Source organism: Crocuta crocuta, unplaced genomic scaffold (assembly GCF_008692635.1).
Source record: "Crocuta crocuta isolate KB4526 unplaced genomic scaffold, BGI_CrCroc_1.0 scaffold48, whole genome shotgun sequence".
Classification (NCBI taxonomy): Eukaryota; Metazoa; Chordata; class Mammalia; order Carnivora; family Hyaenidae; genus Crocuta; species Crocuta crocuta.
Window position 1 is genome coordinate 8,832,276 of NW_027533089.1, and position 25,970 is coordinate 8,858,245.

At 47.5% G+C, this 25,970-nt stretch overlaps 1 long non-coding RNA gene across 1 annotated transcript; it reads right to left on the reverse strand.

The window, feature by feature from the left end:
* Positions 1 to 5,084: 5,084 nt before the first annotated feature.
* On the reverse strand, positions 5,085 to 6,541 carry LOC144216741 (uncharacterized). Its single transcript, XR_013330733.1, has 2 exons — positions 6,351 to 6,541; positions 5,085 to 5,437 (listed from the first exon to the last, which is right to left on the reverse strand). It is a non-coding gene; the product is annotated as an uncharacterized LOC144216741 (long non-coding RNA).
* Positions 6,542 to 25,970: the final 19,429 nt, after the last annotated feature.

Here is a 25,970-nt window from a genome sequence, read left to right on the forward strand (position 1 = left end):
GCCAGGAGCATGCGTGTGCGGGTGCGCGCGGCTGGAGGGCGCGCGCCCGAGCGCGGCCGCAGGGTTTCCCGGGGACGGCGGGAGGCGGCCGAGCCAGAGGCTCCTCGGAATGGCGTGGTGGCCACGAATCAGGTGGGTGATTGGGGGGCGGGGGCGGTCTTCAGTGCCCCAGTAATCCCCAACAGCGCGACCCCGAAGCCACTTGAAATAGACAGTCTAAGTTAATACGGCGTGGTTGCTATGCAACCGCTGCAGACAAAACCCTCTGGCTCCTATCAGTTTGCGGCTTTCCGAGCCCCGCCCACGTGGAAATTTCGGCTCTACAGCTGTGCGCTCTCCTCAGGTCGGTCCACGGCCCACTGTTGCACCAAACCACCATCAGCCACAGACCACGCCATGGCTCAGGCCAATCGTCCCTGCCTAGCATCATCAGGCATCAAAGCAGAGTAGTGTCTGTCAGTGTTCTAAAGAGGGGAAGGGAGCTCCCAGGGAGAGTGTGGTGTGGTTGGGATCTTTCCGTTCTTATTTAACTCCACAACAGTGCTATGAGGCAGGTAGTATTGTCCCCTTCAGAAAGAAGGGACACTGCAACTAAGGTTAAATTAATTGTGTAGGGACACTCAGCTAATAAGTATCAAGAACTGTGAACAATCTGAGATTTTACCCTCCTTGCAGGCTAACATGTTAGCTGGTCACAGGTTCACGGATGCTGACAGAGCACACGAGAGTACTGGGTCAGAAATGAAAGATTGTTACAGCAAAAGCAGTAGCCACAGTGTCAACATGTTTGTGTTCGGTTCCTGAACCCCAGTTCTCACCGGAATGAAGCAGATGGGCCCAGACGGATGCTTGCACACAAAATGGATTGCATTACAGGAGAGAAATGCTAAACTTGGGGAACCCACCATTTAATAGCAGGCAGTAAGCAAGACTGCTCTTGGTCCCACGAGGAGACACCCTCAAGGTTGCTCACTGCCAGCACAACCCTGAGACATGGCCCAAGTGAACAGGGTTTTTGCATTCTTAGCATTACCTGGCAAGAGCCTGCAAGGATGCTGAGCGCCCATGGTGGCCTGTCTCACCAAACAGTAAGTGGCAGAACCCGGATTGCTGTCAGGCCTGTTTTATTCCATCAAAACGTAAGTAACATTCCTTGACAACAAGAATTTTTTTTTTTATGTATAACATTGTTATGCCCCCTTTAATAAAGATTAATGAAATAAAATACGTCCTTGCAGACATCAGGGAATTCTTGCATGTGCAAAATTAGCCTGTAAAATAGAATATTACTTTAAATCATATTTACATAATTCTTATTGAACTCTGCAATGTACTGACACTTGCGGCATCTCAGAATCTTCACTGGTTCTTGGAGTTGAACATGGAGGAACGGAGGAAGAGACAGATGTTCAGTGCCCCTGTGGGAACACCGTGCAGAGGAATTTTGTCCCGAGGTGTTGGTGCCAACTCTCAAATGATGAGTCATTGACATAACTAAGTAACAACTCAGGCTCATATATAAAAGTTCTGCATAGGGAACACTGGGAAAGAGACAGGTGCTAGAGAAGGAAGTGTGTGTTCCTAATTCCACTTGATGAATCAAACAAAGAATTTTAGATATTTGATTCCTTTTACTAGCTGAGGCCAAAGCTCCTCCTGTCATGGAAAACATTACCAAGATACAGGGTTAGCAGACAGTGTGGAAAACGAGGCTTGTAACAAACTCCACTAGCAATCAAGGTTGTACTTTTTACCCCCTACAATGAGAAGACTGGGAAAGCCACAAAGGAACAAGTTCCATGTGTGTTCTATGACAATTAATAAGCGCTTTATAGTGAATCTAGCTTCAGAGACAGCAATGTTAGCATGTAAAGGGAATGAAAATGTGTATTTAGTTGCCATCTGAGAAGAAAGATTCAGTCGGTTTTAAGGTCTTAAACCTTTCCTAACCCTAAGAGATGAATTTTTTTCGAGAGGTACATACAGTAAACAGCAGCCATTATGAAACCTGAACCAAGAATTACTCCAAGTGAAAAAAATTACCCCTTCCTTCCTGCCGACAGAGGGAGCCAAAGCACGAACTGTAACCACCTCCAAGCAGGCTGATAGCGCGCAGCTGCAATTTGAGTTTCCTGAACAGCAAAGCCCTAAATTAAATACAACTTCATTTTGCTGTTTTAAAGTTCACATCCATTATTCACCCCTGGGAGTCTGCAATAACACATTTCATGTTTGTACAGCAGAATTATTTTTAAGTTACTATGTTGCTCTATTTTCAGTGCTTAGGAGCAGCTCCAGCCTCCCCCAGAAGGCCTAGAAATCTATACTGTTCTGTATTTTCACTAGCTTTGCTTTGCTTCAGAAGGAGGAGGTCACTGGAGGACGGGCTTAACTCAGTTCACTGAGTAGTTAGGGAGTATATATTTGGGCCTCCTGTGGGAGACAGAGTGGAAGTCTAAGACACAGTCCATGGAGACTTCCAATTCCTTGGGAGAAACATGAGCAGTTGAAAATGAAGCAATACACAAATAATGCCGTACAGCGAATGAAAACAAATGGCAAAGTGTGATGGGCACCCCAGCCAGTGTAAGTGTTTTGAGTTTGCACTCCCAAGTGATAAGTATGTACTACTGTATTAATTATAAGCATACCCCCAAAAGAAGTTTTAAAAGGATGAGATTTTTTTACAACAAAGATGCTGAGGTTTGGAGCTCAGACTGCAGAGTCACACTCCTGGGTGTTCACATCCTGGCTCTGACTCTGATTTGAAAGACGTAATCCTCAACTTCCTAAAGCCTTTCTTTCCTCCTCTGAAAAATCCCGAAGTTGTTTTGAGGATTGCAGAAATTAATCCTTGCAAGGGTTTATCTTAGGGCTGGCGGACGGTAAATGTGGAACAAGTGTTTGCTGTTATTAGTAGCAAGCAACTCTCAATTTAAAAACAAAAAGCCACATCCTGCAGGAACAAACCAAAGTTCAGATACAGCATCAGCTAAATTTGTTGCAACCCTGAGACATTGTCCACCTCCCTACCCGGCTCCTCCTGGACCGTCAACAGCATGTCTGTTACCAAACAGAACACCCAGCTTCTCAGACTGAAAGCTGGAAACATTTAGCTTCAGCCTCATGATTTCCTCAGTTTTGTCTCAAAGAACTTGGGTGGGTTCTTATTTTCACTTGTGCAAGCCCACGGTGTTCCAAAATGAAAACTTTTTGCCAGTAAAATCAACATTTAAATGATGGCCCTTTTCATCCTAAAAAATTTTAGCACTGAATTATTAGCCAGACCAATAACCAAACTACATAGGTGGCAAGATGGGAATAAGGAAAGGAAAAGAAAATTTTCTAGGATGAAGAAATATAGGCATTAAGATAGAGAAGAGGGACGAATAGGCCCTTACAGAAGTACTGTTGGGGGGGGTAAGGAGTTAAATGTGTTGGGAGATTAGGTTGGACAGGGACAGGTAGGACTGAGGCCAGCTGGGGCAAAGTGGCCTCTGCAGGCCTGATTCAGGATGAGAAAGGTGGATGTAATGCTACAGGCAATTGGTAGCTACTAGATTCTTCTGGTATGTGCTTTAGAATGACTGTGCTTTAGAAAATGATTAATTTAGGAGGTGGCATGCAGGCTGAGTGGGGTGGGGCCCAAGGGTCAGAGAGACCACTAAATTTCATTAAATGTGTACTTGGTCTTTTCCTATGCTTCCTCATCTCTCCAGCAAACGATGATTGAGGGTCTACATGAGATACAAAGAAAAAGACAGATGCCTGGTTTATAAGCCTAATGGAAGTGAACACAGGTACACAGCCAACTGTGATGCTGAGTCAAGAGGTCTCCAGGTGAGGTACAGGTGGAAGGGGACTTGAGGGGAGAGAGAGGGAGAGGGAATTAGAGAGGAAGGCCGCATATGAAAAGACTCTCCAACCTAAGGCCAATTTGTGTGCAGGGATCCCGGCAGGGATTAGCATACAGCCTGGGGGATAGGAGGAGGACGAGCAGACAGTCTGGGAAAATGGTAGAGGCTGAGAAGTCCAATGCATGGCATGAAAAAGGGTCTAGCTATCTTGGCCTTGGGTGGAGCTAACTTGGCCTTGGTGCTGGTAGAGTAGGTCACCGGGGTTCAGGGAGCTAGTGACAAAGTCAGGTATGGGTCAGTTCCGTTGTTCTGTGCCATCAGCCAGTCAAGAGAACAAAGAATACCCAGCTGAGGATAAATGGAACATGATCCAGCCCCCAAAGGAAAGGGCTTGGGAAGAGCAGGTTGAAAATCTCAGACTAGTAGGCTGGTGTTCGGGGGAGGGGGGTCTATTCTAGTCACAGAGGGGAAACTGAGGTAGAAGCAGGTATTCGCGTTCTGAGGGAGTCAGTGCCAGTTCTGGACCTTGTGGCTGGGTTGACTGGGTTGCTGAGCAGGCTTCCAGAGTAGAGCTCAGGAAGGATGTAGGACCATCCTGTAGGTGGCAGTCACTATCTGCTGTCGAGATGGCTGGACAAAGGCCAAGCCAGACGGGAGTCTGAGTCTTGTCAGGCTTTGTGCCTGCAGACAGCACATTTACTCCTTTACGCATTGAGCATGGCTAAATGCCAGCTTCCGCACTAGTATTTTTTTTTTCAGCTCCTCAGGTGATTGTCCTATGCAGCCAAGTATGAGAACAAATGCTTTCTGCCCATTCCTACTACAGTGGTGACCATGGCCCAGGAGCATCAGCAGACCCTGTGAGCTGGATAGAGAGGCGGGGTCTCAGACCTCCCCCACACCTGATGAATCAGAATCTGCATTTTTTTTTCCTTCAGGGCAGATGGAGTGTAGCATTTTAACAAGGGTGCAAAGAAGGCTCACAGAATGCACTATGTGGCTTGGGGTATGTGTGGGGGTAGTTTGTGGGGCAAGGGGAGGATGAACTGGGGTGGGTGGAACCAGAATCTGCATTTGAATAAGATCCGCCAGGTGATCCATTTGCATTAAAGTTTGAAAAGCACTGGTTTGGGATTTAGGTATTCAGACTCTCACTAGTCCACTTCGGCTTCTGTTACCAGCATCAATTTAAATCCTCAAGGAGATCTCAAAACTACATCAGAAAGCTCAGGATCGATCTGATTTATTGGCCCAAAACATTAGCTCAGAGGATATTATGCCCCTTTACTTCCCACTGCGTGGGGAATTGGGGAAGGAAAGGTATGTTGGTGATGACATCCAGTAGAACCTAGGTCAAGTCCATTCCAGAACAGGCAGAAGAATCACTCTAGGCTTCCTTTCTTCTGAGTCAGACTGAGGGACAAGGCTGATGAGTGAGAAGGAAATCTTCCAGGTAGAGGTGTCCAAGCTTTTAGGGTCTCAGCTCTTTCCCCACGAGATGTCTGTCACAGACCCACAAGTGACCCCAAGAACCCTCTGTCTCAATGGAGCTCTTGTTATTTGTCATTAAATTTCTGATTCTAATGAGAAACATTGTTATTTATTTATTTTTGTTTGAGAGAGAGAGAGAGAGCATGCGACAAGTAGGAGAGGGCAGAGCTGGGGAGAGAGAATCTCAAGGAGGCTCCATCATCAGCAGAGAGCCTGAGGCTCTATCCCATGACCGGGGGATCATGACGTGCGCCAAAATCAAGAGCTGGATGCTCAATTGACTGAGCTACCAGGCACCCCATATTGTCCACATTTTAGTTATTTCATTTATTTGTCATTGCTTTAGAATGCCATTTGCTTCACCTTGTCTCCACCAAGTTCTCAAAACTGCCTCACAGAGTGTGTAAGAAGAACATTTTTGTAGGCAAAGGTAGTTTTTAAGCCCTCATCCTCCCCCACCCTATGCTCATATAATCTCATCGTTAAACCTGAGACCCCTGTCAGCAGGACAGCCTGGCTCATCTCTGCAGGTCAGTGGGAGGAGGAGAAAGCCTGAGAGGCTTGACTAAATGAGGCAGTGTGGCCTAGTGGGCTTTGGAGACAGTTGTATAACCCTAGGAAATTACCTCTCTGAATTTTCACACTTCAAAGATGGAGAAAATTCTATTTCACAAGACTGTCATGGGAATTAACTGAACTTCTAACACAGTGACATGACATTAAGGGATATAATAATTGTCTCTTGGGGTTCGTGGGTAGCTCAGTTGGTTGAGCATCCAACTCTCGGTTTTGGCTCAGGTCATGATCTCAGGGTTGTGGAATCAAGCTCCATGTTGAGCTCGATGCTGAGCATGGAGCCTGCTTGAGATTCTCTCTTTCCCTCTGCCCTTCTTCTCCACTCATGCTCTCTCTCTAAAATTTAAAAAAAAAAAAAAAAAAGCCAACAAAAACAACATATTACCCTATTGTTTTAGCAGCCTAAAACAATAAAAAAATTATTACCTCACAATTTCTGTGGGTCAGGGAGCATATGCCGAGTGGTTCACACTCAGGGTCTCTCATGAGGTTATTTGAGGTTGTAATTATCTGAAGGTGTGACTGGGGCTGGAAAATCTGCTTCCAAGATGAGCCACTCCTGTGGCTGTTGACAGGAGGCCTCAGTTCTTGGCCACAGACTTCTCCACAGGGCTGCATCCCCGAGTGAGTAGTGAGTGAGAGAGAGAGAGAGAGAGAGGTGTAAACCACATGTCTTTTATGATGTAGCCTCAGAGGTCACATACCATCACTTCCACTGTATTTTATTGCTCACACAGACCATCTCTAATACAGTGTGGGAGGAGACTACTGAGCGGTGTGAATACCAGGAGGTGGGAATAGTGGGGTCCATCTCAGAAGTTGGCTTCCCCAGCATCTAGAATATTAATTCTTGCCTCTTTTTAACATGACAGCCATATTCTTGCTCTTCTACTTCAACCAACAAAAGGAAGACAGTTAAAATGATTCACCTTTGTTCTTCTCACACTAAATTACTTTGGAAGCTTCCACCCTCACATCAGATCTACAGTCATGACTCAGAAATTTGGGACTAGGTTCATAATTTGTCCCGGTTCATCTGAAGGCTATGGAGGCACACAGGGATGTTCCTTGTTTTACTTTTCTTTGGTCCTCTCCCACTTTCCCCTTGAAATGATTTGTTCTAGGCATTTTATTATATTCTCAAGATGTCAGGTAGACAATCTCAAGCAATAGCAAGTATGCTGGCTGAATTTCCCTCCTTGTTCTGGAATATTTGCTCTTGAATGCAAATGATTTACTTTTGGATCCTTGACTCTGTGATTGTAAAACTGAATTCATTTTTATAGTGGTGGGGTCACCATGACTTTTTTCTCAGCTCTTCAGAAGCAGACTTTAAATTCCCAGAAAGGAAAGGGCTAATGAACACTAGCAAATTGGAGGCACAAAGGGATAAAGAGAAGGGCAGCTATTCCCCTCTGTTTTTCTGGGTAATCCTACCTAGTAGCCAAAGGTTTGTCGTTTTTAAGCCTGTGGAAAATAATAATGATAAATAGAAAGACCTCCAGGGTATTGTTATAACAGATTCCATGTGAGAGCCTTGAACATGACTCATGCAGGTGTTGAATAAATGGATGCATGGATGGATGGATGGATGGGTGGGTTAATTCTTCAGGTATAATAAGACCAGAGCTGATACTCAGCTGGTAGTGCCTGTATGGAGTAAAGGTCAGGGTCTGTTCCTTTGGTCAAGCCTCCAGTCAGCTGGGCTGGCACTCATTATACGCTGGTCATTACAGATAGCACCTAGCCTGGGAGAATGTGGCTCCATGTTGCAAAGTGGGTTACGAAGAAATGTCTAGAACCTGAATGATATGGCTGACTCATGGGGTTGGTTAGAACCTGATTGGGAATCTGGAAGGAGCAGGACCTGATGGTCTCAGAGCTGCAACAAGATGGATCTTGGAGCAGATGTCAGAATTCAAAGTAAATCAAACTGAGAATGAATGAATATAGCTGTCAGCTAAATCTGGGGGTGAAACCTGGGAGCAACAAAGGAATACAAAGGGAGGAGAGACTAGGCACAAGGGCTAGGTGAACAGAGGCTCACCTAGTTGATAGGAATGAAAAGAGAGCCAGAGGAAAAGGTGTATTAAGTTCATCTCTAGGTGACAGAAAATCAAGGCAACAGAGGTTTAAGTGAACCAGAACTTTATTAAGTTGTAGGTAGAGAAATCCGGAAGAGAGCTGTCCATAGCTGATATGGCAGTTTGGGGATCCTCAGGGGTCCAGACTCCTTTTCTCTTTCTGCTTCATCAATGTGGCTTCTACCTCATGATCAAAGATGGCAGTTCAGACTCCAGCCTTCACGTCCACACTCCAGTCAGTAGTGTAGAGGAAGGAGTGAGATGAGCATACCCTCTCCTTTTGAGATAGGGTTTCTCAGTCTTGGCACCATTGGCATTTGGGGTCAGATAATTCATTATTGTAGGGGCTCTCCTGTGCATTGTAGGATGTTTAGCAGCACCCTTGGTCTCTACCCGCTTGGTGCCAGTGTTAACTTCCTCTTTCCCAGGTGGGACACACAAAAATGTCCCCAGACATTGCCAAATGTTCCCTGGGGGGGCACCATCCCTCCAGTTAGAGAACCACTGCTGACTTTGTGAGGCCGCGCCTGATCCCTCGCTCACATGCCATTGATCAGAACTTAGTCACAAAGGCAACTCAGTTACAAGGAGTTGGGAAACGCAGTCTTTATTGCAGACAGCTACGTGCCAGCCCCAACTCAGGAGTTCTCCTACTAGAAGGAAGGAGACGAGAGCTATGGGAGATAATGCAAGTGTGAGGGCTCAGACAGACTTTGGCTGTTTTGTCCCAGATCCTCGCTCCTACCTACTGCCTAAGGATGCAACAGCCGGAAGTAGAAGGATGTGTGGTCCCAGCTGTAGCCAGTGGCACCCAGGATCTATGAGGCAGATGCCCTCCTCCCAGAGGTAAGCCTTCCGCTGAGAGACAAATAGTGGCCTTATTTCCACTTACTGCCTCTCAACATGTTGCCTAAATTGGGTTAGGAACATGTTGCAGGGCAGTGTTTCCTAGTCTGCCCCTCCCCCACTTGCCCAGTTAGTGCCCACCAGATGGCCCCAGCGTAGTCTCCTCCCTCCTTTCCTCATCCCTCCAGCCCTCCTCTCCTGCTCTCCTCTCCCTCTCCTTTTTCCCCATTAGATGTGCTTCTAAGAGGCCTGGATGTAGAATCAGGAGGCCTGAGAGCCAGCGTGGAGGGTAAGTCACTCACCCCTTCCGGCTTCAGTGTCCTCATCTGTAAAGTGAGGGGCCGACCAGATGACCCCTAGAGTCCTCCCTGCCTCTAAAATGCTTCGATTCGCTGGAACCCCCAAGACAGCAGGGAGTAGCAGAGAAAGTCCCTCTCTGACGAGTGGCATCAAGACAGCCCCTGGCTGGGTCTCTGTCTGCCAGACTTCCCTGCCGCGTGAAGTCGCAGCCTGGCAGATGTCCCTTAGATTCCCCCCACCGGCTCCAGAGAGGCCTGCTTAGGATAGCTGGCACACATGTCTTGCTAAGTGTGACCACCTCAAACCATGCCATATGTGCTCAGTACAAACTGTCCCTGCGTCAGTCAGAAGGATGGGGTGCGTCCTGGGCTCCCAGTTAGAGGTCAGAATGGCTCTCATGATGGCACAGCTGGCCTTGAGAGAGGCTTTGTTTCACTTGTCGTATCTCCATATCCTGTTTAAATTCTGTTTCCCTAGTTAAAGTGTTTTCATTTCTTTGTTTTTCAATAAATGCTTCTTGAGCACCTGTTATCCTGCAGGCCTCAAGAATACAAAAACAAATAGGACCCTCCCTTTCCGGAGCTGGCACTGAACTCGGCCTTCCCAGCGTCCCCTGATCTTTTCCTACCTGACTCTCCAGCCTATTTCCCTCCTGGCTGTGTGGCTCTGCTTGGGTTCCTCCCTCCTGGGGCCCTGTATCCTTCCCTGGGGAGGTTTTGCACATGCACAGGCTCAGTGTGAGCTGGGACCCCACCCCTGTCTCCTCTCTCTCTTTCTCTCTCTCTCCCCCCCACGCTCCCCCATGCATGCACACACACCCCTACCTCTCTCTCTGGACTTCCTCATTCTCCAGGTTTCGGCTTAAATGTTCCATCTTCAGGGAGACCGTCCCTGACTCTCCCGCCCTAGCCCCAGACAGAACACAACCCCTCTTACATTCTCCCACAGCAGCCTGGCTCTCCCTTTCAAAAAAAAAAAAAATACAGTCACCATCTAACTCCGCTCCTCCCCACTGGCCTGGGAGCTACCTGGCAGCCCTGGGGAGCCGGGTCTCTCTCCGTCACTGCAGGCCGATTCTGGGATGAACAAGACATGAATGTGTACATGGATGAGCACAGCTGTGAAGGGGAGAGACCTAGAAACAGAAATACTCAGCCAAGCGCTACTCCGAGAACGTGAGCAAGGCTGGTGGCCAGCCCGGGAGGAAGAGTCCCGGCCGCTGGGGCAGGGAAGGGATGGTGGGAAGTCTCAGAGGACATTTGTAGCTGGTCTTGAAGGGGTAGGAATGGGAAGCATGGAGAGTAGAGGAAGGAGCAGCCCAGGTAGAAGAGAGCAGTATAGACAAGGGGTGTGGCCCCTGGGGTCCCCAAGACCTAGGCAGAGGAGCTATGGGGCAGACGAGTGCCCGGCCCTTGGCCTGCCTTCTCGCAGGAGCTTGTCCCTTCTGCTCTGCCTCTCCGCTGCCTCCACCCACCCCAGACACCCCGCTTTGGAGCTTTCAGAATCTCTGGTCTGAGGTTCTTCCTGTGGCAGGCCACTCCAGACAGCGGACTTCTCCCTCCCCCTCCTCCCCACCTTCTCACCTTCTCTCCCTCCCCCTCCCCTCCCTTCCTTCCCTGCTTTCCTTCCTCCTTCCCCCTCCCCTCTCTCCTTACTTCCCTCCCCCTCCCTCCCTTCCCTTATTTTCTTTCCCTCCCCCTTTCCTCCCTTCTCTCTCTTTCCTTCCTTTCCTCCTTCCTTGCTTCCATTCTTCACCAAATTCACCTCATGTTTACTGAGCTCCTTCTATGTGTTAAAAGTTAGAATTTTTTCTTTCTCTTTGAAAGCTTTCAAACAGGAATCCCTCCAAATCCCAGCAACGGTTCCCCTGGGCTGGAACTGTGGTCTGGGACACCAAGAAAGGCTGTCATGGGGGCAAACAAGGGCAGAAACATGCTCCAGCTGGATCCCGAAGTAGGCACGGATTTAGAGGGACCAGGTTAGCTGAGTTGCCCAGACAGAAATGGGGTTAAGAGAGCCAAACAAGCTTCTCTCGTGTTGCACGCCGTCTAAATGACTCTCCTCTGCTCCGTGTGGAAGTGCCCAGCCAGTGGCTGCGATTCCAAAGCTTTGGCCCTGGGAAAGGAGGAAGGCTGAGCTCAGGATAGAGAAAAGGGCCATCCTGAATCTCCACCGGAAGGGGCAGCAGAGAATGCAGAAAGGCCGGGAGCGCGGCCTTGTTTGCTCTCCACAAAAGAACTATTACTGCCTCCTGCTGGATGACCTCTGGTTCTCTCTCTGAAGAGACCTTAACTTTTGCCTTGCTTGCTTTTTCTCTACCAGTGAGGAGCTTAAACGTGCAAAATGCCTTACTTCCCTGCAGGTAGGAAGGAGACTCTGCCCACAGAGGCTGCTACTCAGCTCCTGAAGGCAAAGCAGGGTGGTGGGGCGGGAGTCCCGGAGGCCAGGCCGCCTGTGGTGAGCTGCTTGGAGGTGGAGGCCCAGCAGTGATGGCTCTGGAAGACAGACTGTAGCCCTGAGGTTGCCTTGGGGCCATTCAGTTTAGCAGTCAAATATTTTATCTTGTATTATGGAGTGGGGTTTTGTGTGTAGTGGCTTCCTAACTTGACCTTGGGTGTTGAAACACTGTCATCCACTTATACGTCTTGTCTTCCGGGAATCCATCCCAGAGCTGACTAAACCCCACTGAGAGGTCTCAGTCAGTACTTGTGAGGAGATGAGGGCGGGTAGGGCTTGGAACAAAACTCAGGTGTGTGGGGCTCACAGCTAAGCCTTGCAAAGCTGCCTCTCACACAGAGTCTGCCTCAGACCACCTGGGCACACGGAACCACCTGCCCAGTAGGAAACTTTAAATCCGGATTAGGCACCTTTTTTGGTGAGACTGAAGAAATGAAGAGGAGGAAAGACCCCGGCAGGCAGCTTATAGGCTTACACAGGGGGAAAAAAGTCATTTGAGGAATGAGAGAAGACAAAGAGGTTAGTGTGACAGGAAGGCTGAGAGGAATAAAGCCAGGAAGCAGAGTAGGAGGGGAGGAGGACTCTGGCCAGAGGAGGCAGAAGAACAAAGGGGTGAGGGACGTGCATCTAAGTGAGAGTGAGGGAGGCTGTCAGGAGAGGGAAGAGCGGCTGGTTCCTGGTGATTCTCCTGACAGGGAAAGTTGCCGTCAGAGGCCTGGAGGGTACAACCCCCCACTTGGCCTCCATGGAGGAGTCCAGCCCCATCCAGCCGTCTCAGTCTCCGGCAGAATGCTCTGCCCTCCCCTTAGCTGAGGGAGTCAGCCTCCGNCCTGGCCAGAGGAGGCAGAAGAACAAAGGGGTGAAGGACGTGCATCTAAGTGAGAGTGAGGGAGGCTGTCAGGAGAGGGAAGAGCGGCTGGTTCCTGGTGATTCTCCTGACAGGGAAAGTTGCCGTCAGAGGCCTGGAGGGTACAACCCCCCACTTGGCCTCCATGGAGGAGTCCAGCCCCATCCAGCCGTCTCAGTCTCCGGCAGAATGCTCTGCCCTCCCCTTAGCTGAGGGAGTCAGCCTCCGCCTACTGGCCGGCGGGCGGGCCGAGGAGAAACCCCAGCTCCTGCCAAACATCACCTCACGTAGACAGGCATAGCAGCGATGGGAATTCTGAGGGTAGGTGTGGAAAGAAGTTATTTCTGTCCATACCCGTTTATTCTTTGGGAGTCCTAAACATACTGGTGGGGACGGTTCCCGGGGCCAGTGCTGGGGCACTGGAAGCAGGAAGTATGTAGGAATGCAGTTGGCCAGGCCACGTGGGCCACGCCTGGAGTGATGGCCCAGGGTTCGTTTTGTCATTCGGCAAACATTTGTTGACTGTCTGCTAAGAAGACAGCGAGCGAGTCAAAGTCTCTATCTCTTGGATTCTAGTTTACATTCTAGATTACGTTCTAGTCAGAGGTGATAGATAAGTGAACAATAAGCCAGTTCTGTAGGTGTGTGAAGCAAACTCCTTGGTTCTTCACTTCGCAGCCTGATAGAGGCTGACTAGAACCAGGTCTTCGTAACTCTGGTGGCGACAGAACAGAGCAGAAACATTGTTGGTCCTTTGGTGGGTCACTGCTAACTTGGTTTTGTACAACACTTTTTTGCATTTTTTTTTTCTTTTCACAATTTCCAAGATAGTCAACAATCCTTTATGGAGTCAAAGAAGGACAGGCTCCTGAGAGTGGACCCTTCCAGAAGGAGACACACCTCCTAACTGGGATTCCTTCTGCCGGTGTCTTCCCCTCACTCACCTTCCTGTATTCCTAGAGGAAGCCTTATTACACGCTGATGTCATCACGAGACTACTAAGCGATAGAAAGCCCTGACTCCGCTGGCATGGCCAAAAGACACCCATCATCTCACCAAACAAGAAACCTGGGGGAGGGGCCCCCCTAGATGAATTCAGTGGTCCCAGGGCTAGGAGCCCCAGTGCTTCCCTTCCTTCTGCTCTGCCATCCCAGGCTGGATCCCCTCAGGCACACACAATGCATGCTGCATGCAGACACCCCCACATCCAGCCACAGAAGGGGCACTTCGTCCCTGTGTATGCAGAACAGGAAGGAAAGCCTTTCCAGGGCCCCCAGCGGACTTGCCCTCAGGACTTGTGAGTCTCCTAGGTCACTGGCAAGGGAATGGCATTTCCATGGCTGTCTCTGAGAAGAACAGGACCATGAGGGGAGTAGGGATTGTGACCACAGAAAGTGTTAGTTAAGGAGAAAAGGGTGAGTGGTGACTGGTTGATGGGTAGATGGCCACAAATGTCTGTTACAGATGACCCCCCCCCCCCTTTCAGGAGAAAACTCAAACTCTGTAGTAGGACATCAAAGGCGCTTCATGAGCTGGTCCCTGCCTGCTCCTTTGGTCTTATCTTTATCAACAACACCAACTGCCTTTCTGGAGCCGTATCAAAGCATTGTGATGATCTGAACCCTCTTTGTTCTCTAGTGACTCAGTACCTCTGCCCGTACTGTCCCTGGCCGCCCCTCCCCCTTGTTCTCCCAGCCAGTTCTTCATCCATCACCACCCTGGTCTAGCACGCACATTCCCAAAAGCCTCCCTTGATCCCTGCATCCAGGTTGAGTTAGAAGGTGCTTCTCTGCAAGTGGCTTAGTCGTAGCCACAACAGGTACGAATTGGTTAGCAGTCATCCAACATGGACATGTACAAAAAAATCTAACATACATTAACAATACCTCATATCTAACAATTATTTAGCACTTACCATGTAGCAAGCACAGTAAAAGTGCTTACTTCATTTGATCATTTAATCATCATAAAATTTTATGGGTCGGTGTTCCAAGGTCATTTTACCATGTTGTTTAATAACCCCAGTTCCTCGGGGCACCTGGGTGGCTCAGTTGGTCAGGCATCCACCTCTTGGTTTCGGCTCTAGTCATGATTTCACAGTCCATGGGTTCGAACCCTGCATTGGGCTCTGCACTGCCAGCCTACTTAGGATTCTCTCTCTCTTTCCCTCTCTCCCCTGCTCATGCACACATGCGTGCATATGGTCTCCCTTCCTCTCTTTCTCTCTCTCTCTCTCTAACATAAATAAATAAACTAAAAAAAAAACCCAAAAAACCCACAGTTCTTCACCCACCCATTTTATGCCCATCCATGGCACTTTTCACTCCCTGACATACTATATGTTTACTTCATTACTCGTCCGTGTCTCTCCACCGGAATGTAAGCCTCCCGATGTGAGTATTTGTTTTATGCCAGCACCTAGAATAGTGCCTGGCATATAATAGGCCCTCCATGAATAGTTGATGAATGATTGATAGAAACGTTGTTCCTTTTTTACAGACGAGGGAACTGGGGCCCTGAGTGGGTAAGCAGCTTGCTCAGATCATAGCTAGGAGGTGGCAGAATTGGGATACAAACCCAGGCCATTTGGTTCTGGAGACGCGTAACTGTAACAGTAGACTCGTAGCCCGGCTACACAGCCCACCTAGTCAAGACCCCCTGAGTTACCATAAAGTCACAGCAGGGATTACTAATAGCAGGATGGTGTTGGCTTAACAGGATGTGAAGGGATCAGGAAAACAGATGGCCAAAGAGTAAATGTTGTGGAACAATCAGGAAGGTATTGCCCTCCCAGGTTCAGGACAGACAAACTCGTTTTATTATTACAGCTTCTTTCTGGTTTTCATAAGTGTACTGTTTGCTCACCTGCCCCTCAAGGCAGCTTCAGGACTTCAGTAAAATACAAGTTACTACCTGTTTGCATAATTACAGCGAAGATAGTTTGGGGGGTTCCTTCTGTTCTGTCTTCATTTTTGTTGCATTCCTGCGTATTTTGGCCCTAGCAATGGTGGTGGTTTTGACATTGTCAATCAGGAACTCACTTGGCAACAGCGTAAATGCCATCGGTATTCCCATCAACCACTTGTTTAAACAGTTTGGGTTTCCAAAGGATTTTATGAATTACCGATTAAAACAAAACTGGAAATTGCAGCATCATTTATTTCAACGTATTGCTTGGAGCATATGGTCACGAGAAAACATGAACTCTGTCCTCCTGTTGATTCCTGAGAAGGAGTTACACTACAGTGATAGAATACAATAGGTCATGGTGGGCCTCCCCGGCAACTAATGTTTTTTTAATGTGCCTAATATCTGCCAGGTGTGGTATTAGCTTCAAAGTGGTGAACAAGCCAGCATAGTCCTTACACTCATGGAATTCTCTGGTGTACTTTCCCAAATAGCATTCAGCCCTTTGCAGAACAGGATGACCTACTTATTCACGCACTTGTTCTCTAAGAAGCAGTGATGCATTTGTGGATGCTCCATTCACATTCTTCTCCAGCATCCGTTGGAGGAGGGAGGCGTACACACTAATGAGGAAGCAGGGCAGGTGGGAACAGACCAGGATAAGCCCAACACGGGCCCTGAGCATGGGTGCTTAAGCTGCACCCTGTCCTAACCCGGCCCTCTCCAATTGAAGACAAGTATGTTTGCTCCCTAATCAATCACTAGAAAATCACATGTCCTTATTCAGGTTTCTGGCCCAAGCATGTTCTCTGTACATCTGTTTGCATATGGGCATCTTCATGCAAGTGGTACGTGGCCCTTTCCATGTCTGACTTCCTTCTCCCTGAGAGGAAGCCTGTGAGGCAGACTGGTCAGCCAGTGGTACCTCTGACCTGCCTGAGAAGTGACTTCTGTGTGTCATGTAAATGAGCGGAAGGTGGGCAGGTTTCTCTTCACTTGACCACCCACCAGAGCCTTCTGGCCTGACCTGCAGCCCAACCTTGGCACCAGCTTTATAAGTGATGTTCACTTGTAAGTCAGCATAGACTGAGTACTTGTCTGCGTGAGGCTCAATCCTCTGAGCAGGCTCAGAATTCGACTCATTGAATCATCGGTTCTCAAGAATCCCAAGATCGTGCAAACATGAAGAGACCACAGATGCACCAGAGAACAGCTCAAACTCACTACTACAGACACCTCTGCTTTCAAAAGTATTTTTTTTATAAATGTTTTTTTCTTTTGAAAGAGAGAGAGAGAATGCACATGCACTCAAGTTGGGGATGAGGAGAGAGAGAATCCCAAGCAAGCTCCGTGCTGTCAGCCCACAGCCCAAGGTGGGGCTTGATCTCACAAACCGTGACATCATGACCTGAGCCGAAATCAAGAGCGGGATGCTTAACCAACTGAGCCACCCAGATGCCCCTGAAGAGTAAATTTAAGTAAGAAAAGAAACCACTCATTGATTCCATGCTGAGAAAGATTTCTTTCCTCTCTCTCTTTCTTGATCTACTTATTTCTCATAATTCTCCTTCTCTGAGCTTCTCCTGGGGGCATACAAAATGAATCTCTCTGGTGTCCTGGGAGAACACTCAATAAACATAAAGCCCTCATGAGGAGGCCCTGGGCCACATGGGAGGTACTAAGCATGGCTCTGCTTCTCGTCGGACGTGAGAAGCCTGCCTCAGAAGGCACGCGATCTCATTTGTGATGTCATTGCTGCTCTGCTTGCCTCCATCACCCCATACACTATCAGCTCTGTGGGGCAAGGGAGCAGCCTTCCCTCCATGTAGTCCCAGCGCAAAGCCAGGGTGTAGTTGGGGCTCAATAAATATTTATTGAAAGGAGGCAAGAAGGCAGGCAGCCAGGAAGAAATGTGTGTGGGGTTCCCGAAGCTTCTGAGAAGGACCCGAAGAAAATGCGGAGAAAGACCTAAGGTCTGGGTGAGAGCAGAAGTTGCACAATTCCCCAGGTCAGAGCAGGTGAGAGCCTCCTGTCTGACGTGCTGAGAGTGCAGGTTCGCCGGGTTTGGTGCGGGAGGAGGGCGCATGCTCCAGCAGCCACGGAAGGGGCTGGGGCTCCGCCAGGCTGGGGGCAGCGGTGCTTCAGCGGCCCGTAATCGCGGGTATGAGGGCTGGTGGGTGCGCAGGGCGGTGAGGACCCCCGGACGGACCCACGGCACAGAAACATGGAAGCCCAGGCCTCCCCGAATTCCTTCACAACACGACTCATGGTGGGAATCTGTTGTTCACGGGAGCCTCGGGTAAGGAGGTAGCTCTGCCTTGGCAGCCACAGATGAGACCCTTTGGAGGCTTTTTAGGTAGTGGATGTGGGTCCGGAAGAGAAGCCTTGGCACTCAAGGACCTCCTGGGCTGGGCCTGTGGAGGAGTCCTAGCAGCCAGTGTAGACGTTAGCACATGGCCACATTTAAAGAACCTTTTCACACAGGGGACTGTTGCCTGCTTTTTACAGATGGTGAAAATGAGGTTCGATAGGGCTGAATAACTTTCCTAAAATTCTCACAACCAGTAAAGTGTCAGGCTCTGTACTTGAGGGCTTCTGGCCCCGATCAGTAGAGGAGTAGCAGGCGCACTGCAGAAAATGGCCAGCAGAGGGCAGCCTTCACAAAGAAGCTGTGCATTGCTCTTTCCAAGCTAATGTTCCTGCTGTCAGGACAAACCCTGGTGAGCTACACTGAAAAGGGCAGAACATCCTCTCCTGCGATTTTCCTGCCAATAAAAGAGCTTATGCCAGTCTAACACCGAAATACCTCATTTACCTAAATTCAGGAACAGTCTTATTAAAATATCTGGGTAGGGCCCTTCAAAAATGTCAAGGTCAAAAAATTCAGAGATTGGCTGAGGAGCTGTTCCAAATAGACAAGACAACTAAATGCAACACATGACTGCTCCTTGATGGGTTTCTGGCCTGGGGGATAAAGTAAGAGATGTAAAGGGCATGTGGGGGGACAATTGATGAATTTGGACTATATTCTATCCATGTTAAATTTCCTGATAGGGACAATTGTACTGTGTTTATATAAGGGAATGTTCTTGTTCTAGGAAATAATTAGGGGCAAAGGGTCACAATGTCTCTATCTTGCTTTTAAACAGTTAAGGAGGAACAGAAAGAATAACACAGTGAAAGAAATGTACGTGATGGGTGAATCTGGGTAAAGGGTACATGGCATTTCCTTATTCTGTATTTGCAGTTTTTCTGTGACTTTGAAATTATTTCCAAATAAAAAATTACCAAACAGGTGGAGAGGGGCTGCCCTCTGGAGGGCAGAGGGGCTACCCTTGGTAGCTAGTTCTCTGGAGGTTGGGCCTTGTGGTGGCCCCACCTGATTCCAGGTAGAGGGAGGCTCTATCCTCAGGGAAAGTGGCTTCAACTTCTCTGAAGCCCTGTCTCTTGCCCTGGGGTGACCTAAGTGGCTGCACCCAAAACCCATCTGATAACAAAATTGCCTGAGGTAAAAGATGGCCTTTGCTCCAAATGTTTTGAGGAGAGTTCATGTAGTTAATGCCAACCTGTGGAGGAGGAACAGTGTGCCTAGCTGAAGACAGCATAGAGCTCAAGGTTCCACATCTCAAGGGGCACTAGGGTCACAGGGAACATTCCTGGGCCTGTGAAATATAGAAAAGGCATGTGATTTGGGGCAGATGGAACCAACAGCCTACGGCCTTGTTGGGTGATCCTTCTAGAAGGTAAAGACTTCTAGAATCTGAATGAGCAGGGAAAATGTTAACAGTAAACACATACTATAAGGAGCAGCCATAAAAAAGGATGTCATGTAGTAAAAAAAATTCTGGAAAGGGTATAGACCAGTGTGCGTTAGAATCACCTGGTGGGTACCCCAGAATTCTGATTCACTTAGGCCTGGAATGGAGATTTAGAATTTACATTTCTGATAGAGTGCCAGGGGCTGCCAGTCTGAGTTGAGTTGCTGTGATGTAGTAGATGATTTCGTCCAGCCCACCTTAGAGTAGTCATGGCTGTGAGGGACATGTGGGAACCACAGTTAAAGAGTTCTAACGGTCCAAGGGCGACTGGGGTCACCTCTGGCTGGGCGATGGGGTTTAGAGACAGTATCATGGATGAAATGACACTTAAATTAGGTTTCAGAGAAGCTGGGGTGAAGGAGGGCCTTCTAGGGAGAGGGAATGCACACAAGCCAAGATCAGTCCAGTCCAAGTTCATGACTTGAATTCCCTGGGAAATACTAGGCCGAAAGATAGGTGGCGGGGGTGGGGGTGGGGGTCTGAGCACCAGGTCAGGAGTGTGAACCGTTGGGACCCAGTTGGGGCCTCTGATGGGAGATGTAGCAGAGGAAGTCTTTAAAAGATTGACCAGCCAGAGATCTGGAGGGCGGAGGAGGAGGAGGAGGCTGCAGGTAGGGAAACCAGATAGGGGCCCCAGCGATAGGCTCCATGGGAGATAAGGACCTGAGCTAAGACATGGCAGTGAGTGTGGAAAACAAGAGTGTTTAAGCATTATAGCCGAAGGAGTGGGGGGTGGGAGTTGAGTTACACAAAGAATCCATTTGTTCTCTTAAGCATTTGGCCTGAAGTCACTACTGAAATTGATATGAAGCATTCATGTTTGCAGAGATATTTTTAAAAATCCATTCAGTATATTTAAAGGATGTTTAGAACTGAAAATTAAGTGTGAGTTTTCACATGAACATCTTCAATAGTCTTCCAGGCAGGAAGTGGGCAGATGGAGAGAGTGATGTGCTAGTAAATATTTAACAACTGACAGGGATTGCCAGAGAGCCCTGCTTGGTAGCAATTGTCAGTTTCCATGCTGTGGGATTCTCCCACAAGGCCAATTTCGAGCCACCAACGTGATGTCAGCTAGGTTGCAAAATTCCAAAAAAGAGAGCAGTTGACTCTTGGGAGCCAGTATGAGCTCACCCTAGCACACTCCTGAACGGAGACCAAATACCAGGAAATAGATAGAGCCACTAAGGCAACAAGTGGGTAGGTCACTTCTCAGCATTGATCCGAGGGCCCAGAGAGGCCCATAGACCTGTGCCTTTGAGCAGGAAGCAGTGAGTCTGGCATAACTACAGGTCTTCCCAGAGAAGGGCCAGTAGGAGAGGCAGAGTTTGTTCAGGCTCCAGTGCCAATAGGATCATTTCACAAGAGAGGAGGAGCATAAAGGAAAGTGTCTTACACTAAGAGTAAGGAGACCCAATTACAGCCTCTGCTACTTAATAGCTATGTGCTTATCTGCCCTGAGCCTCTCAGTCCCTTGCCTTTAAAATGAGGACAGTACCTGTACTAATAATGTCCCCAGCGGGATAGCCCAGAAGCATTCAACGCTTGTCAGAATTTCACCCCCAACCCCCTGCGACAAAGGTATTCCAAATAACCTCCTTCCCACCCCAGACCCTGTGTATTCTCCCACCTGAGGAGTATCCCAGGCATGCGGGGCAGGATCCTGGGAGCCTCGTATGCCTGTCAGCCAGTCAGAGAGAGAGACAGACAGACAGAGGGTGGGCAGCTGTCTGTAGGCATTCCCCACCTCGCTCTGATCCCTCCTGAGCTGAACTTTGTGCCCTTGGATTCTAATGTTTTTCTGATCATTTTTATCCTTTGGCTTAAAATTGAGATTCTGTTACCTGTAATCCAAAGAACTTGAGACACCTTAATTATCTTCCTTTTAAAATTCTTCTATAGACAAAAGACTGGGAATCAGATCTAGGTTTTGACCCTGGGCAAGTGGCTGAGCCTCTCTGGGTCTTGATTTCTTGTCTATAAAATGAACAGATGAATGAATATGAATATAAGTGAATTCCAGCTCCACTGTACAGCTCTATGCCATGTATCTTTATCCTAATGTGGAGTATGTTATAGCAAAATGCCCACCCTGTTTCATTAGCCACAGATGAGTTTGTTTTGAAGTCCAGGAACCTTCATATTTGGACTGGGCAGAGTGACTCCCTGACCAATCCTATCTGGGCCCAAGACATGGGTGAGAGCCAGGTGAGCTCAGCCCAGGTGGTTGTAGAGGGTCCTAGAACCTGTGGAGGATGGCAGAAGGCTGGTGGCTGCTTGGCATGGAGAAGGCTGACGCTGTAGGTTGGCAAGATTTTTATTAATATGTTTGAAGCCAGGCAGAATCCTAGGGTTCCTGACCCTGACATCAGATTGGGCTGGCCTGGGCCAGTGGCCTGCAACTGAGAGGGGGAGGGGACTGGGAGAGACGGGCTCTTCAGATCAGGCATAGCCACCTATGAAAGATGTAGGGGTGCCTGGGTGGCTCAGTCAGTTAAGTGACCGACTCTTAGTTTTGGCTCAGGTCATGATCTCACAGTTCATGGATCTGAGCCTTGCATTGGGCTCTGTGCTGACGGCATGGAGCCTGTTTGGAATTCTCTCTCCCTCTCTCTCTCTGTCCCTCCCCAACTTGGGGTCACTAGCTCTCTCTCTCTCAAAATAAAAACTTAAAGAAAAAAGAAGTGTGTATTAGTTAGAAGGAAATAACAAAGAAACAATTTGTTATCCAAAGACCTAGCAGTGACTTCAACACCAGTTGGCTTTATGTCCCGCTAACTATACATCCTGCTAACTTTTTGCAGGCCATTATGTTCCACAGGGTCTTATAAACTGCTTGTCTGAAAAATTCCTCATTAAAGATTTCAAGTAGTAATGTATGCAAATAGTTTAAGATCAAATAATACCAAAGACCTTGTAGTGCAAAACGAAGAGTCCCCTCCCCACCCTAGTCCCCTGGGACAAATTTTAAATATTCCCATTTAGAATTCATTTGGTGGTTATCTGCACATTTCTAAATAAGCTGCTCTTTGTTATTTAGCAACTTCAGTGTTTTCTGTTGACTTCCTGCTCTGATCTGTGAGGATCGGTTCATTGCTCTCCCACTCCTGTCTCCTTCCCCCACTCTTCTAAATATAGTTAAGTCCCCATTCCCAAAGCTTCCTGGGCCTTGCAGCTTCAAAGGACATAATTAACTCCTACTTCCTGTCAACTATAGATACTATCTCTACTCCTCACTTTGTAAGGTAAGGACATGACACTCCCTCTTATCTTTGCATCCACCTCCCAGCAAATTCTGAAATTATCGTTGCTGTTCACCTTTGTCTGAGGTTGACTCTAAGAGCTGAAGACCAAAAAATGATGTTCATCCCTTGTTGGCTCCATAAATACAGTTCACAGCAAATCAAAGTAGGAACTAGGTTTACAGTTCTTTCTTTATGGGGCCAATGTCCGTCCTCAAAAGAGAACGTTCTGGAACAAATTTATTTATTTATTTTTTACATTTCACCAATTTCCTTCATCTTATCCTCACATCCGGTTTTCTAGGCTTTCAAGCATGCTGTTTTTCTATTAATTCTATCTCTGTCCTTTCCACCTCGTCTCCAAAACCAAAGCAAACCTGAAAGCAAAGCCAGGACCCACTCCCTGCGGTTCCCTGTAGTTCTGGATCCCCTTCAGCTGGTTCCCTTTGTGGCTTTCACTGAGTAGAGTCACTCTTCTCAGGACCCCCAGAGCTGCCTCTGTCTTCATTTTCTTTCTCATTTTGCTGGTGTGTGTCCTTTGGTTAACTCCCTGGGATAAACTATGCGCGCGAGGTAAAATTTAAAATACTTGGATAACACAGATACCTTTATTTGGCTTTTCTCTTGATTCACGACTTGGCTGTGTAGACAGTTCTAAGTCCCACATCAAACGCCTCAAAGTAGACTTGGGTTCTTTTCTCTCTGGAATCGTTTAGCATCCACCCCTTATTCCTGGTGTTCTAACAGTTTCTGGTGATTATGACCATGTGTGGATCGTTTTTCATTTCTCTGTGCTGGGCATTCACTGGGCCCTGGGAGTCAAAGACGTGCCCTTCATCATTTTAGAAAATTATTTAGTATTTTTATATTTATTATTATTATTTTTCTCTTTGTGGAATTCCTCTTTTGTAAAAAAAATTAATGTCTTTTTTAACTTTTGAGACAGAACATGAGCAGAGGAGGAGCAGAGAGACTCTGAGCTACCAGCAAAGAGCCCGGCGTGGGACTCAAACTCAGAGCTCAAACTCACAAACGGTGAGATCATGATCTGCGCCAAAGTCCAGTGCTTAACCAACTCAGCCACCCCGGCTCCCCTTTGTGGAATTCCTCTTATTTAGGCCTCAAACCTCTAGATCACCCCCTTCTCTCTTTTGGCTTTTCTGCCTTATTTTGCATTTGTTTTAGAATCTTAAAATCTATACTCAACTTTGTCATCTAACCCTATTAGTGTTAGTAGTAGCATTTTTGTCAGACATATTTTGAATTTTACAGAACTCTTTGTTCTCAGATTGCTTGTCTTTCATAGCACCTTCTGTTGTTTTACCACTGTGATGTTTGCCCAGTTGTCCTTGGGTTTTTCAGAAGTTTTTGTTTAATCCTCTTCTGTCCCATGAAATTATCTCTATTTCCTCCAGAATCATGTTGGCCTGTCGATTTATTTTTGCTTAATTTTTTCCTACTGCCAACTTTCCCCCCGAGGCTGTTTACTCTTGGTTCTTCATTCCTCTTTAAGGCTGAGGCAGTAGGGAGCCCGTGCGAAGCTGGGTGAGCCAAGGCAGCACTGGCCCACTGCCAGGCTTCTCCAGACACAGCTGGCAGGAACACAGGTGTTCGTTGTTGTTCTGATTAGGGGTCCCTAAAGGCAGGAAGGTCGAAGGTTCTACTCCGGATTTCTAAACTCCCCTTTGGCTGCCCTAGTTCTCTCCAGGCAACCAATACAATTTGTTCAGAAATGAGCCCTTCAGTGTTTGACCCAGAGAGAGTGACTGTCCCCGTCCAGGCTGGGGAGCAGAGGTGCGATTCCTGTGTTAGAGAACTACAGTGTTTTTCAGCCCCATTTGCCATGTCTGCTATCTGGGATCCTTTTGATTTGCAGGCTGAGGCGTCTCTCGGTGTCTGTGGACTGACTTGAGCCCTCATTGGGTGCAGTCCAGTCCCCCTGCTCTATTAGTCAATATTTACCCAACCCTTTCAGTTTCCAAGAAACTTGTCGAAATCTCTGACTGTTTGTGGCCCCTCTCCCTCTTTATTGTGGGTCTATGCCACTTTAACCCACTTATTGTTATTTTAATGGTGGAAGCTGAGACGGTAAATACATATGCTAAATCTTTAATCTGAACTGGAAGGCCGAAATATCCCATTAAATTGCCATGTGGTAATCCATAACACGGTTATACATACCTTAAATTGTAGCAAATTACAACATTGATGTATAATCAATGTTGTAATGGAGATCAAGGTAGCTAGATCTTTCTATATAGCCATGATTATTTATTTAGAATAAATTGTGAGAAGAATCGCTGCTTCAAAATGCAAGCACCTATTTTTTTTTAATGTCTATTTTTGAAAGACAGAGAGACAGAGCGCCAGCATGGGAGGGGCAGAGAAAGAGGGAGACACAATCTAGATCAGGCTCCAGGCTCGGAGCTGTCGGCACAGAGCCCGATGTGGGGCTCCAACTCACAAGCCGTGAGATCATGACCTGAGCTGAAGTTGGACATTTAACCAACTGAGCATCCCAAACACCTATTTTTTTTTTAAATAAAATTAAACATACAGTTACTTTAGAGCCTAGCAATTCCACTCTGAAGCATTTACTTCAGAGAAATGAAAGCATATTCCCATACAAAGACTTGTATGAAAATGTTCATAACAACATGATGCTATACAAAGTGGCTCAAAACTAGAAATAGCCCAAACGTCCATCATCTGAGGAACGAACAAACTGCTATGTATTTATACGATGGAACACTGTTTGTAAATAATAGGGAACAGATGACCAATACCATAACAATATGAATGAATCTTAGAAATATGCTAAGTGAGGGGCACCTGGGGAGCTTAGTTAGGCATCTAACTCTTGATTTCAGCTCAGGTCATGATCTCACAGTTTGAGAGTTCAAGCCCTGCATCATCCTCTTGCTAACAGCAAGGAGCCTGCTTGGGATTCTCTCTCTCCCTCTCTCTCTTTCTGCCCCTCCCGCACTTGTGCTTTCTTTCTCTCTCACACACAAAATAAAAGAGTTAGAAAGAAAGAAAGAAAGAGAGAAAGAAAGAAAGAAAGAAAGAAAGAAAGAAAGAAGGAAGGAAGGAAGGAAGGAAGGAAGGAAGGAAGGAAGGAAGGAAGAGAAAGAAGGAAGGAAGGAAAGAAAGAAAGAAAGAAAGAAAGAAAGAAAGAAAGAAAGAAAGAAAAGAAAAGAAAAGAAAAGAAAAGAAAAGAAAGAAAGAGAAAGAAAGGAAGGAAGGAAGGAAGGAAGAAAGGAAGGAAGGAAGGAAGGAAGAGTGGCACCTGAATGGCTCAGTGGGTTAAGCGTCTGACCTTGGCTCAGGTCATGATCTCACGGTTCATGGGTTGGAGCCCCGCGTCGGGCTCTCTGCTGACAGCCCAGAGCCTGGAGCCTGCTTCAGGTTCTGTGTCTCCCTCTCTCTGTGCCCTTCCCCTGCACGTTCTGTCTCTCTCTGTCTCTCTCTCTCTCAAAAACAAATAAACATCAAAAAAATTTTAAGAAGGAAAGAAAGATGCTGAGTAAAAGAAACTAGACACA